Consider the following 12731-nt stretch of genomic DNA (forward strand, 5'->3'; position numbering starts at 1 on the left):
GACTTGCTGGGTTGGAAAATAAAACTGCTTTATATTTTTTGTGTCTACAGCTAGCAAAGTGAAACTGAAATTCACTCAGTCATGTCCAACACTGCGACCCCATGGACTATGGCCTGCCAGGCTCTTCTGTCCATGGAATTCTCCAGGCAAGAATACTAGAGTGGGTTGTCATGCCCTCCTCCAAGGAATCTTCCTAACCCAGGGATTGAACTTGGGACTCCCACTCTCTCCCTACTGTCAGACAGTCAGACAGTAGGATTCCCTACTGTCTGAGCCACCGGGGAAGCCCAAGGATCCTGGAGTGCATAGCTTATCCCTTCTCCAGGAGACCTTCCTGACCCAGGAATCAAACTGGGGTCTCCTGCATTGCAGGCGGATTCTTCACCAGCTGAGCTACAAGAGAAGCCACAGCTAGCAAAAGATTACCAAAATAAAACACAGCTTCAGGGCAAAGGTCAAATCAAGGGTATGGCTGTAATAGTTTTTGCTGATATCGTATAAGATTTAAGGTTCTCAATTTTTCCTCTTTGCTGCAAAGGGGGCTTTCAATAGTCACAATGGCATTGTCCCAAAGAATCCTGAATTTTCTAAAGTATAAAAAGGTCTATCTCAAAAAGAATCATGGATTTGTCTTTTGGGAACATGAAGTAAATGCTGAGATTAATGGGAAACCCACAAGGATTTCAAGAAAATTATATTTCTAGTAGCATTGATAACTTTGGTGATTTGAAATGGGAGAGATGGAGATAGTTCAAATGAAAATAAGACTGTGAGAAGGAAGAAGCACAAGCTTCTGGGGAAAGCTACTTAGATATAAGCACAAATAAAGAAGAGTCTTTTAGAAAGTTAGACCAAGAGCTCAGTGAGAAGAGTGAAGAGATGAGGAGAACAATGAGACCACTCACAGGGGACAAATCTCTCCTAATCAAGAAACATTTCTCACCCTCAGGACAGGGAACCTGAAAACATGTGTCATCTGGATTTCAGAATTGCTATTGATCAGTAACTTTTATGTGTCTACCATTATCTCATTTTTCCATTATGTGTGAGATTGTCAACTGTACATAATTTTTCTGTATCTCAGTGAGTATGTTGAGTATGTCTGGGGAAGATATAGTATCTTTTTAGTTCAAAATCTGTGGAGATGCTGCTATTCAAGAGTACCTGAAAACCACACTTAAGGAAGCCCATTCACATTCAGGCTGAGGTAGGTAATGAAATTTTGGACTTTAAGCTTGATACCATAATTGATGTGGTATTCAGCCTCCAAAATTGGCCCCTGATGACCTTGTGTAATTTTTCCCCATACTCAATGGGGCTGAGTTGAATGAGATATTATAGGAATAACTATGTTTGTCTTCCATGGCAAGGTCACCAATGACCTCTCTTATGCCGCTCACTCTGTGGAAAGCCAACTTGCCTGTTGTGAGAACACTTAAGCAGCCTTGTGAGGAGGTCTGTGTGAGGAGGAACTGAAGTTTCTTATCCACAGGCTTGTGAATGAGCCACTTAAAAGTGAATTCTCCTGATCCATAACACTTCAAATGGGAACTACAACTCTGGCTGACATTTTGGCTAAACCTACACGAGAGAGCCCGGGACAAGTATTCAACTAACATTCTGACCAACTTGCATTAGATAATAAAGGTTTATTGTTGTTTTAGTCAGCTAAGTTTGAGGCTAACTTATTATGAAGCTATAGAACAACTGGGATGAGAATTTTGGAGGTCTTAGTTTGGAGGTGATCACATTTTACACGTAGGAGGAATATGAATAATTTATGGCAAGCAGGTACACTCTAAAAAATTGCTTAATGGCCCCATCCCAGTATTCTCTCCCCTTTTTGAAACATGAGTTTGCTACAACTCCCATGAAGAGGTGAATTTTATTTGTAGATAGAATATGGCAGAAGTGAGATTGTGATGTCTGAAGTTAAGCATTGTAAGATCTTGCGATTTTTGCTTTTGCTCTTGAGAATATTGCCCTGAGATGTCCTAGGGATGACCTAGGGAAAGTCAGCCCTGTCTCCTAGAGGATGAGAGAGCACATGGAGGAGAACTGAGGAACCACAACACATAGCCAAAACCAGCTTTGAGTTTTGTAAGTGAGGCCATCTTGGACCTTCCAGCCCAACCATGTCTCCAGCTGATTGCCACTGCACAGCTGAGCCTGGGCAAATCTATGTGAGGGACCCTCAAGCTAATCTACAAAGCTAGTTGCCACTGTTTTGGGGTTGTAAGTTAAGTAGCAAAGATAACTGAGAAAAACTTTGTTACAGGAATTTATCATTGAGTATAGCTTTGAACTAATTGTTTTTCAACCATGTCAAAATCTTAGATCAAGAAATGATTAGTTATTGCTGACTTCCTGAACTGCTGCACTGAGGAATATTCTAAAACCATGCAGATGCTCATTGAAAAGAGAACTGTTATTAATCAGTAGTGTATTACATAGTTGCGGATAGGGTAGAGAAAATGGAGTCTATTTTCTGTATGAAAGTGAAAGTGAAAGTTGCTCAGTTGTGTCTGTCTCTTTGTGACCCCATAGTCCGTGGAATTCTCCAGGCCAGAAAACTGAAGTGGGTAGTCTTTCCCTTCTCCAGGGGATCTTCCCAACCCAGGGATCAAATCCAGGTCTCCTGCATTGCAGGCAGATTCTTTACCAGCTGAGCCACCAGGGAAGCCCGAGAATACTGGAGTGGGTAGCCTATCCCTTCTCCAGCAGATCTTCCTGACCCAAGAATTGAACTGGGGTCTCCTGCATTGCAAGTGGATTCTTTACCAACCAAGCTATCAGGGAAGCCCATGTTCTGTTTAGACACAATGAAAAAATGTGAATAATTGGTCTTTGTGGAGTCTATCTATACACTGAGTACTTGCTTTATAGTGTTCATCTGAGTACAAAGAAAAAAATTCCGAATCGTCAATATTCAGTTATATCTTACAGGACTATTAAAGTACAATTTTTTAAAAGCCTTGATGAACCCAACAAATGTTTATATTTGCTTTTCTTCTCTTATGTATACAACTCTATACTTAGATTAAAGCAGATCATCAAAGAAGTGTGTATACACATATATTTAAATTTTGTTGAAATATAGTTGACTTACAATGTTGTGTTAATTTCTGCTGTACAGAAAAGTTATTGTTATACACATATATTCTTTTCATATTCTTTTCAGCTATAGTTTCTAGCAGGATACTGAATATTGCTCCCTGTGCTATGCAATAGGCCTAGTTGTTTATCCATTCAGTATGTAAGAGTTTACATCTGCTAATTCCAAACTCCCAATCTTTCCCTCCCCTACCCCACTTCCGCTTGGCAATCACAAACTGGAGTAGAAAATGGCAACACATTCTGGTATTCTTGCCTGGGAAATCCCATGGACAGAGGAGCCTTGTGGCCTATAGTCCATGGGGTCACAAAGGGTCAGACATGACTGAGCATGTGTGTGCACACACACACACACGTGTAACAGTTTGTATCTGCTAGTCCCAAACTCCTAGTCCTTCCCTCCCCTATCCCATTCCCTCTTGGCAATCACAAACCTGTGCTCTATATCTGAGAAGCACATATACTGTTTGATTTGGTTCTCACATCAACCCAATGATGCAGGAATGGTGGGTATTATTTACCTTCATTTTATAGGTAAGGGTCAGTCACATAATGTCCTTCAACTAAGGATATACATTTAATATAAAGTGATTTACTCCCGTGTATTCCTTCTTTGCATCTTGTTCCCTTCCTGCTATAATATGAGCATTAGATGATTGGTAAAGTTCTTCCAGATCTAGCATTCAGTGACTTGAATGAACCTAGTGTACACCACGCTATAATTCATCTGGTGGGAACCGAATGCCAAAAGAGTGTGAACTTTAGCAAGTGGTTACTGAGTTGCTTGGTTGTCTGGGCAGTTTGACTGGTGGTTGGAGATCCTGTTTCAACATCTGTCTGGGGAGGCAAACAAATAGAGCTTTACACCGTGTTAACATGTGTGTCCTTGGTGACTCAAGATTCTGACAGGAAGATAATAATTGGAGTCCAGTTAAACTCTGACTGGAGCAATGTTCCACTTGATGTGGAATTCCTCAGAGAGGAAGGAGGGCTGTGGTTGGTTTAATTGTGGGCTCTGACTTTACAATGCAAATCAGAAGGATTGTATGCTCAAGGCAGTCACTTAGGGGAAAGGGTGGGTTCAAGAGACCGAGTCAGGTCTTAGGAGATGGGAGGTGCAAACTGGGGCAAATCATAGCATTTGTTTTGCAGAGTGAAAAGCAATAGAGTATATAAACCACTTTTATCTTGTCCTCTCTGCCACATCCCCAAATGCACACTTACAAATATTACTTATTTTCCAGTACTACAGGGTTCTTGCCATTTTCTGCACGCAAATCTTCTCATGAAGGTTTTCAGTCTAGCTAGAAAGGCAGATGGGAAACATAACAATGTCTCTGCGATGTAGTGGGCTTCCCAGTAGCATAAAGAACCTGCCTGCCAATGCAGAGGACATGAGACTCATGCTTGGTCTCTGGTCAGGAAGATCCCCTTGGGGAGGACACTGCAACCCACGGACAGAGGAGCCTGGAGAGCTACAGTCCATAAGGTTGCAAAGAGTTGGACACCAGTGGAGTGACTGAGTACATGTGTACTCAAGCCATTTAGTGGTTGTCCCCAGGACAAATAACTTATTCTCTGAGCCTCAGTTACCTCATGTGTACATTGGTGATGATAATATTATTTATTTAACAGAGTTTTTGTGAACAATAAAACATTTAGCAAAATGTCCAGAGTATAACTAATACACACTATGTATTCACTTGTTTAAAAATGAAATTACTTGCAAAAATCTAACATCTGTGAAATATAGAACTTGGGCTAACTCTAATGAATGAACTTATACATACTGAGTTTCAGTTATGTGTGAAGTGCTTTGCTAAGCTCTTTCATACACACTTGTCACATGTAACCCTCATAAAACCCCCATGATTTTAGAGAAAGTAAATAACATGTGTAAACCATGATGGTGTACCATTTAAAATTTTTTATTACATAAAAGAATATTTTAATAATCACAAAGAAAAGAATTTTTTAAATGTAAAACACAGCACACACAGAATTGATAAGTTCTATCTCATTAAAATTAGATACTCCTATTTACCAAAAAGATACCAAAACTAGAGTTAAAATTAAAGCTCCAAACTGGGAGAAGATATTTGAAATGTATATGCATGACAAAAGATTAGTATCCAAAATGTATATACTTTAAAACTCCCATAAATTTGTAAGAAAAATATGAAAATGTTAGATGAACAGCTTAAAATGGACAAAGATACAAAAATACAAATATAAATTTTACAGAAGAGAAAGCATAAATGTCCCATGAAGTTATAAAAAAGTACTCAGGCTCATTGGCAATTAAGGAATATACATTAAAATTAAAGTGAATATATTTTCATGCCCACCAGATTGACAACTAAGAAGTTTGACAATGAAGTGTTGTCCAAGATATGGAGAAAAGAAGCTAGCATGCCTGTGGGAGTGTGAGTTAGTAATAACTTTGAGGAACAGTTTGGCACTGCTTTAAATAGAAGTGTGTCTGTACCCTATGATTAAGCAATTGCAATCCTAGATATGTTTTATAGAGAAATTCCCACCCAATGGTAAATGAAAACATGGTTCAAATGCCACTACCAACAACAAATCCAAATGAATACCTATGGTAGATAGAGAAACAAATCATAATACAATCATATAGCAATATATTCCATAGCAATAAAAATGAATAAATTACAGCTATGCCAACAAGGTGGAAAAATTTCAAAGAAAGTAATATTGAGTAAAAAGAGCAAATCAAAGAGGAATGCATTGTATATGGTCCCTTTACATAAAGGGCAAAGCCAGACACATGAACAGGATATTGTGCAGAGATGAAACAACAGCAAAAAGAAAGTGATTAACATGAAATTTTGCTTTGAGAATTCTTTTGGTGAGGAGAGAGAATTGACATCATGGAAGGCCACTTAGCAGGCCCTCAAAGTCCATGCACTCTTTTGTATATGTGATGTGCTTCAAAAGAAAAAAAAAAAGGTTAAACAAAATAAAAACCATGTTCTTTCATCCCCCCAAACCCTATAGTTGAGTGACAAAAGAAGCAGAATGATATTTATAATAGCATATGATTTCTATAAAATTAAAAGCATACATGCATCTAAATCAGCACCATGTATTTTACAAGAATAGATCCCAATATTTAAGGATTTATTTCAGACTCACTCACACGGAGACTTGTGGCAAGAAGGGGAATAGGAATTAGACTGGGAGTAAAGATGGAGAAGGTCAAGAAATTATTCACCATGTATGAATTAATTTTGTGTAGATATGTAGGGTTATTCACTTACTCCCAACTTTGTTCCCAAAGGGATTTAAGGAGGCAGAAAGCCTACTGAACTGCTCAGATCCATATTCCACCTTTTGAGCCCCTCAGTTTTCTAGATTCCAATGAGGCCAGCAGGAGCTGGCTGTATTATAAAGGAATCTGAATGATTTTGACAGGGAGCAATTCATTTTCTGAAGGCTAAGCTGAGTCTTAGGAAATGGCAGACGTTGGACTGAGAAGGAGAAGCTGAGGATGGTACGTGTGTGGGGCGTGCCTCGGGCATTTCCATGCCTCATTCCAGTTCGGCAAGACCCTCATGTTTGTCTTTACTCTGTCAGGGCTGAACAGAAGAAGACAGGTGCCCCATTTTCCAGGCTAATGTTACACAATTGGTCATGCCGGACAAAATTCTTTGCCAACCAGATGGATTGCTGGCCTTTGGGCTGCCCTGTGTGAGCCAGAACTGATGGCTCATTATGGATCTTACACTTTATCCCACGGGCTTCTTAGGAGTTCAGTGGTTTGGGGATGGTGGTTTAGTTGTCATGTCTGACTGTTTGCAAAGCCATGGACTGTAGCCTGCCAGGCTTCCTTGTCAGTGGGCTTCTCCAGGCAAGAATACTGGGGTGGGTTGCCATTTTCTTCTCTAGAGGATCTTCGTGACCCAGGGATCAAACCTGGGTCTCCTGCATTTCAGGAAGTTTCCTGCATTTCAGATGGATTCTTTTCTGACTGAGCCACTAGGGAAGCCTGACAAGCAGAGTAGGAAGTCCCAAATTTCAGGACCCCCACTTAGCCCAAATATCTGCTACATGGACAATGGAGAAAAAGGAGGACTGAAGGAGTGAGGATCCCAGAAAAGAGGCAAAGTCAACAGTATCCAAAGTGTAGGCAGAAGAGTTTACCTTAATCAGAGAAAGGGGAAATCTCATTCTTGTTATTTCCAACACACAAATAACAAATGTAAAGCCTGGTATGTATACAAGAAGGTAACTTTATAGATAGGGAAGGGAGGGAGCTCATGCATGAAGCCTTTAATTTTTTTTTTTTCTTTTTTGGCAAAAGTAGACAAAGGCATAATTAGGTATAAAGCTTGGTGCTAAGTACTGAAGGAGATGAAAAGACTAAGTCACAAGCCTTGACTCCTAGGAGTTTGCAAACTACTTTTAAGTGTTCAACTTACACATAGTATAGGGCAGCCTACCCATGTTGAATGGTCATTTAATAGGTATTCACAACAAGGAAAGAAGAATTCAGAGTGGCTGGGCAAAATACCTGCTGCTGTTAGACACAACATGAATGCTCCGTTTGCCCTTGGCCCCCCTCCAACTTCAGCCCCCTTCCAACTTTCAACCATAGTCGTGACAGATCAGACTCAGCTCCCTCTGGCAGTGTTCTTGTCTTTCAGCATCTTACCTCAGGGCCTTCTAGATGCTGGGAGCTTTCCCAGCCAGCTGGCAAGCATAGCCTGGACCCCTGTCCCCTGGCTTGTATGGACTTGAATTCCAACAGCCGGCAGCTATAATTCTTTGCCTGTGGGCTTGCTCTGACAGCCAGACCCCACTTGGTCTGTGTGCTGGGGATGCTGGAAGTGCCAGGGCATTAAATTATCAGCCCCACCTCAGAGACAGGCTTCAAACCTCCAAGTAGAACTGATGGAAGTGGTGTAGAGAGACTCTTCAGCACCCTGTCCTCTGCAGGGAAAATTCTAGATGTGGTTCCACACTGGCTCCTAGAATTCTTCAACAGGACTGAGCTCCAGGTGCCCTCAATGGCACTTCAGTTGTTGACTCACCTTCACTGTCTTCCTTCCCTCCCAATGACAATTTCCTGCCCTCTTGCTTTCTTGCACTACCTCTCACATGACTTTCACTCAGATCCTTGTCTAAGGGTCTACTTCTAAGGGAACTTAAGTTAACCCAGATAAAGCTCTGGGGCATCCTTCATCCAGGGATGGGAACTGGGGGCAGGAGGCAAGGAGGTAGAGGAGAAGCTGATGGACAATCGCTCCAGTCTTCCATCTGACTGGTGGATGGATATTTCTGGGAGGCAAGTTGTAGGCTTCTCAGGAGGTCCTGGCAAAGGCCACCTTCATAGTACACCTTATGTTGGTTTTTCCTTCATTCTTTCACTCACCACACTCCTCACATCTACTTTCTGGGATCGATCTCAAATAACGTACCAGCATTCAGTCTCTGACTTGGGCTCTTGTTTTCTGGGGAATCTGAAACAAGGCAGAAAGCTTTGTGGGAGAGGAGGTGTGAAATGGGCTGGAACGCTAACTGTGGGCAGGAGTTAGGGGAGTGCTCAGAGAGGATGCCAGGGAGGAAAAGGAAATGGCCAAAGGCAAAGAGGTGCAACTGGATAGAACATTTTCTGTTGGCTCTCGTGGAAGGTTCTTGGTGGTGAGCCATGATGGAGAATACCAGAAAGGGAGCCTTGTTCCCTTTCTTGGCCTCTTGAGAAGAAACCACCCCACATGAATGAGGTGGCATTGAAAAGACACATAAAACCACTGCAGGTGCTTATCTTATACCTTTTGTACCAAAGTCCTCCAGAACTCCCTGTCATCTGTCCCCAAAGTGGCCTGACCATTTTAAATTATAGCCTTATCCTTTCTTGTCTGTTCTTCACCAGGCCCACTGACTTGGCCACCCACTGTGGACCTACCCTCCCTCCTGTGAGAAGAACCGGGTTCTTGGGATCTTCTCTAGCTGGAGGAGGGGGCACATCATTGGCTGAAGGCTGTGCCCTCCCTGCTGCTGGTTTCCGCCTTCAAAGGGAGGGTGTGGTAAACAGGATGCTATCAGCTCTCTATCTGCTGAGATCAGGGTTGATGGGTTGGCTGGGAGGAAAGGCAAGCTAGCCAAGAGAGCCTCCTGGGATGCTGGGCAGGTAGCTGCAGGAGGTCATTGGTGGTATGCGCAGGATGCTGGAATCAGTGTGGTCACTGTTTAGCACAGATCAGGATCTCGAACAAGCCACAGGCTCCAGCAATGGAGCATTTCTGCTCAGTGTTCCCTCTTCCTTCTCACCGCTGCCTCCAGCACACAGGAATGTAAGTCCTGTTCCTAATGCTGGCTGCCCTTGGGACTCCGCCTCAAAGCCTGTCTCAGGAATTACGGACTCCACCATCCTGCTCTCCCTCCTCACCTGATCCTGCGCAGACCATTTTCCCGCTCAGGGAAGCATGAGCTCGGGGAGAGTTTGCTTCGCCCCAGCTCGTTCGGGGAATCACGGGGGGTTTCCCTGAACATTTGTTCATTGTTATGGGCTTCCTCCTGCCAGCCTTCATAGATGGCTGGATGTTGTCCATGCGCTGGGAGTCACTCCAGGATGGCTTGGGGAGAGAGAGAAACAGCTGCAACTCGTGGGAAGGAATGTCCATTGATGTGGTGGTGGAGGCCTGGGTTATAGCACCTACAAGGGGCTGTCAGTGGGAGGAAAGGCCATCGGACGCCAAAGGTCCAGAGATGGGCTTGAACTCTGGGGCCGACACTCACTGTACCCTTCCTCGGCCCCTCTCTGGACCTCAACTTTTCATCAACAGAACACAAACAATCCCAAAGCACAGCCACGCTTTATTGGGGGACCCATTGCAGAGTGTGGCTCCTGTTCTTATTGGGTTTGCAGATTTTATCCTCATTAAATACACTCTTCATTCAGGTCTCAAATATCTCTGACCCGAATGGAGGCAACAGCTTTTTGATGGGTCTCCTTGCCTTCCACCTGCTTCTAGTTTTGTTTTTTTTTTTCTTTTCACTTCTGCTCCAGTGACATTTCTAAATTAGAAATCTGATTATGTGTTCTTTCCAATAGTGTGTGTATGCACCCAGTCGTGTCTGACTCCTTATAGCCTTCTGGACTAAGGCCTGTCAAGCTCCTCTGTCTGTGGGATTTTTCAGACAAAAATACTGGAGTGGAGCTGTCATTTCCTTCTCCAGGGGCTCTTGCTGACTCAGGGATCAAACCCATGTCTCCTGCACTGCAGGCAGATTCTTTACCGCTCAGTCATCAGGGAAGTCCTTGTCCCAAAATTCACAAGGCAAAAATCTAAATGGGTGAGACATATGAGGCCTTTCAAAATCTGAGCTCCTTGTCATCTTTCAGCCTCAGCTCCCAAGCCTTTCCTCTAATGGCTGTATATTTCAGCTACTCTAAACAGTCCACTTTTCCCTGAATATACCTCTCTTACCCTCATTTTAAAGAGAAGTACCAAAATAATACAATTTTAAGATGAGGAACATCCGGACCCAGACCCAGCTCTGCCACTTACTGCCTTTGTGAATTAGGATGTGTTATATTCCTTCTCTAAGCAACAGTTCCATTGTTCCTAAAATGTAATAGCAAAGGCTATGAAGTTCCTAGCCTAGTTTTTGGTTCATGATAGCTGATCAATAACTTACTAGAATTATTATTATAATTACTATTCTTTTTTGGTAAATTCATTTGGTAACTCCAATATTACCTCCTTTCTGAGGTCCCTCCACATCCCAGAGACAGGAGCTTGCTTTTTCTTAGAGCTTTGTTCCAAGTTTTAGAGTTCTCACCAGTTTGTATCTTTATTGTCTATTTACATATTGGTTTCATGCACCAGACTGCAGGCTCCTTGTGGGAAAGAATTGTGTTCTGTTTCTCTCTTTATCTCTTGTACCCAGCAGCAGACCTGTCCTGGAGTAGGTTTTCAGCATATGTTAAATGAATGAACAAATGGTTGTTTTTGTTCATGGGTAGAAAGAACTTTCATTAAGAACCCAGAGGAAGGAAGAGGTCAGAAAGCGTAGGTTTGTTTAGTCTGCTCTGCCCTATTAACTAGGCATACCCACCCTCTCTGGATCCCCATGCTAGTCCGTTCTTTGGCAAATGTTGGAAGGTCACGTAACATCCGGTCTCCTTATCTAGGTGGGTGTGAAGCAGCTAGGGAAGCTTCCACACCCTCTATCCAAATAGACTGGCTAGCTCTAGCTACTGGGAGTGCTTGAAAAACAAATTCAGTGTTTGTCCCTGGGAGGTCTGCAGGGGTAAACATAATAGTCCAAGCTTGTCAAAAGTGCCTGCTCAAACTTGCCTGTATGGAACATATAAGCAAGCCCTAAAGTATCTGGAAATAAAGTATTCCTTCAAGCTACAACTGATACGTTCATACATGAAAAGAAGTTGCCTGGATTTGGAAAAAGAGCAGGGGTTTTAGAACTGGAGAGATCAGAGTGTGAAAACTAGTTAGCTGAGTGAAATTTAATCTTTTTGAACTTAATATGGGTTTTTTTAATTGAAGAATTCTGATTCTACAGGTAGATGGAATGATGAAAGGACCAAGATGAGAAAAGTCCTTTGTCATTGCTAAAAGGCTCAATGCTTTATGTCTTCTGAGTACTTTATAAACAGCAATGCCCATTCACAACAACTCTAAGAGGACAGGTAGAGTCATTATTACTAATGTTGGATATTTTGCCTTGCCCCTCTGAATCAACTCCACCCTTTTCTACCTTGCTTTGTTCCCCAGGAGGCTGATATCTAAGGAGATCACTTCTTCTGTTCATCTCAACCATTATTAATGGTTGGAAAATTCTAGCTTAAATCCATATTTTCTTATTACTTACTTCTCATTGCCAAAAGATATTATACTTAATAATGATTCAATAATTCATAGATTCATTCAGCCAATGTAACATACGTTCTCTTATTTCTCCAACATTAATTATGTATCTACTATGTCAGAGGCTGATAATAATTTTCTGTACAGGGCCAGATAGTAAATATTTTAGGATTGCAGACCATAAAGTCTTGGACCACTCTGAGTGGTCTTGGAACATAAACTCTTGGACCACTCATTGCAGTATGAAAGCAACCATAGATAATATGTACTTGAATAGAATTGGCATTGTTCTAATAAAATTTTGTTTATAAAAACATGTGGCAAGCCATATTTGGCCCATGGGCTATATTTTGTTTACCCATGTACCATATACCAAAGAAGATATTAGGTCCTGGAGACAAAGATGATCTCTGGAAGCTCACACACAGTATTGTGGGAAAAAATTAACAAATAGGATGAAATTGGACTGGTGCTCTGATTAAAGTCTTTATTTACAGTGTTTAGTAGGGGGTGCAGAATAAACAAACAGTCAATTCTTCAGGTGTGAAGAGAGAGGAGGGGACAGAGGGGCAAGGAGGGGATAGGATTTCACACAGAGGCCGTTTGAAACTAGGATATGAAGTGAGTTTCTAGGGAGGTAGCCTGCTAAGAAATCTGGACTTAACCTTTGGGCCATGAAGAAACATAATAGTAGATGCACATAAACACACAAACTTGAATTTAATTGCTGATTTGCCCATGTATTAGTTTCAGGAATTT

Source organism: Cervus canadensis, chromosome 2 (genome assembly GCF_019320065.1).
Source record: "Cervus canadensis isolate Bull #8, Minnesota chromosome 2, ASM1932006v1, whole genome shotgun sequence".
NCBI classification, from domain to species: domain Eukaryota; kingdom Metazoa; phylum Chordata; class Mammalia; order Artiodactyla; family Cervidae; genus Cervus; species Cervus canadensis.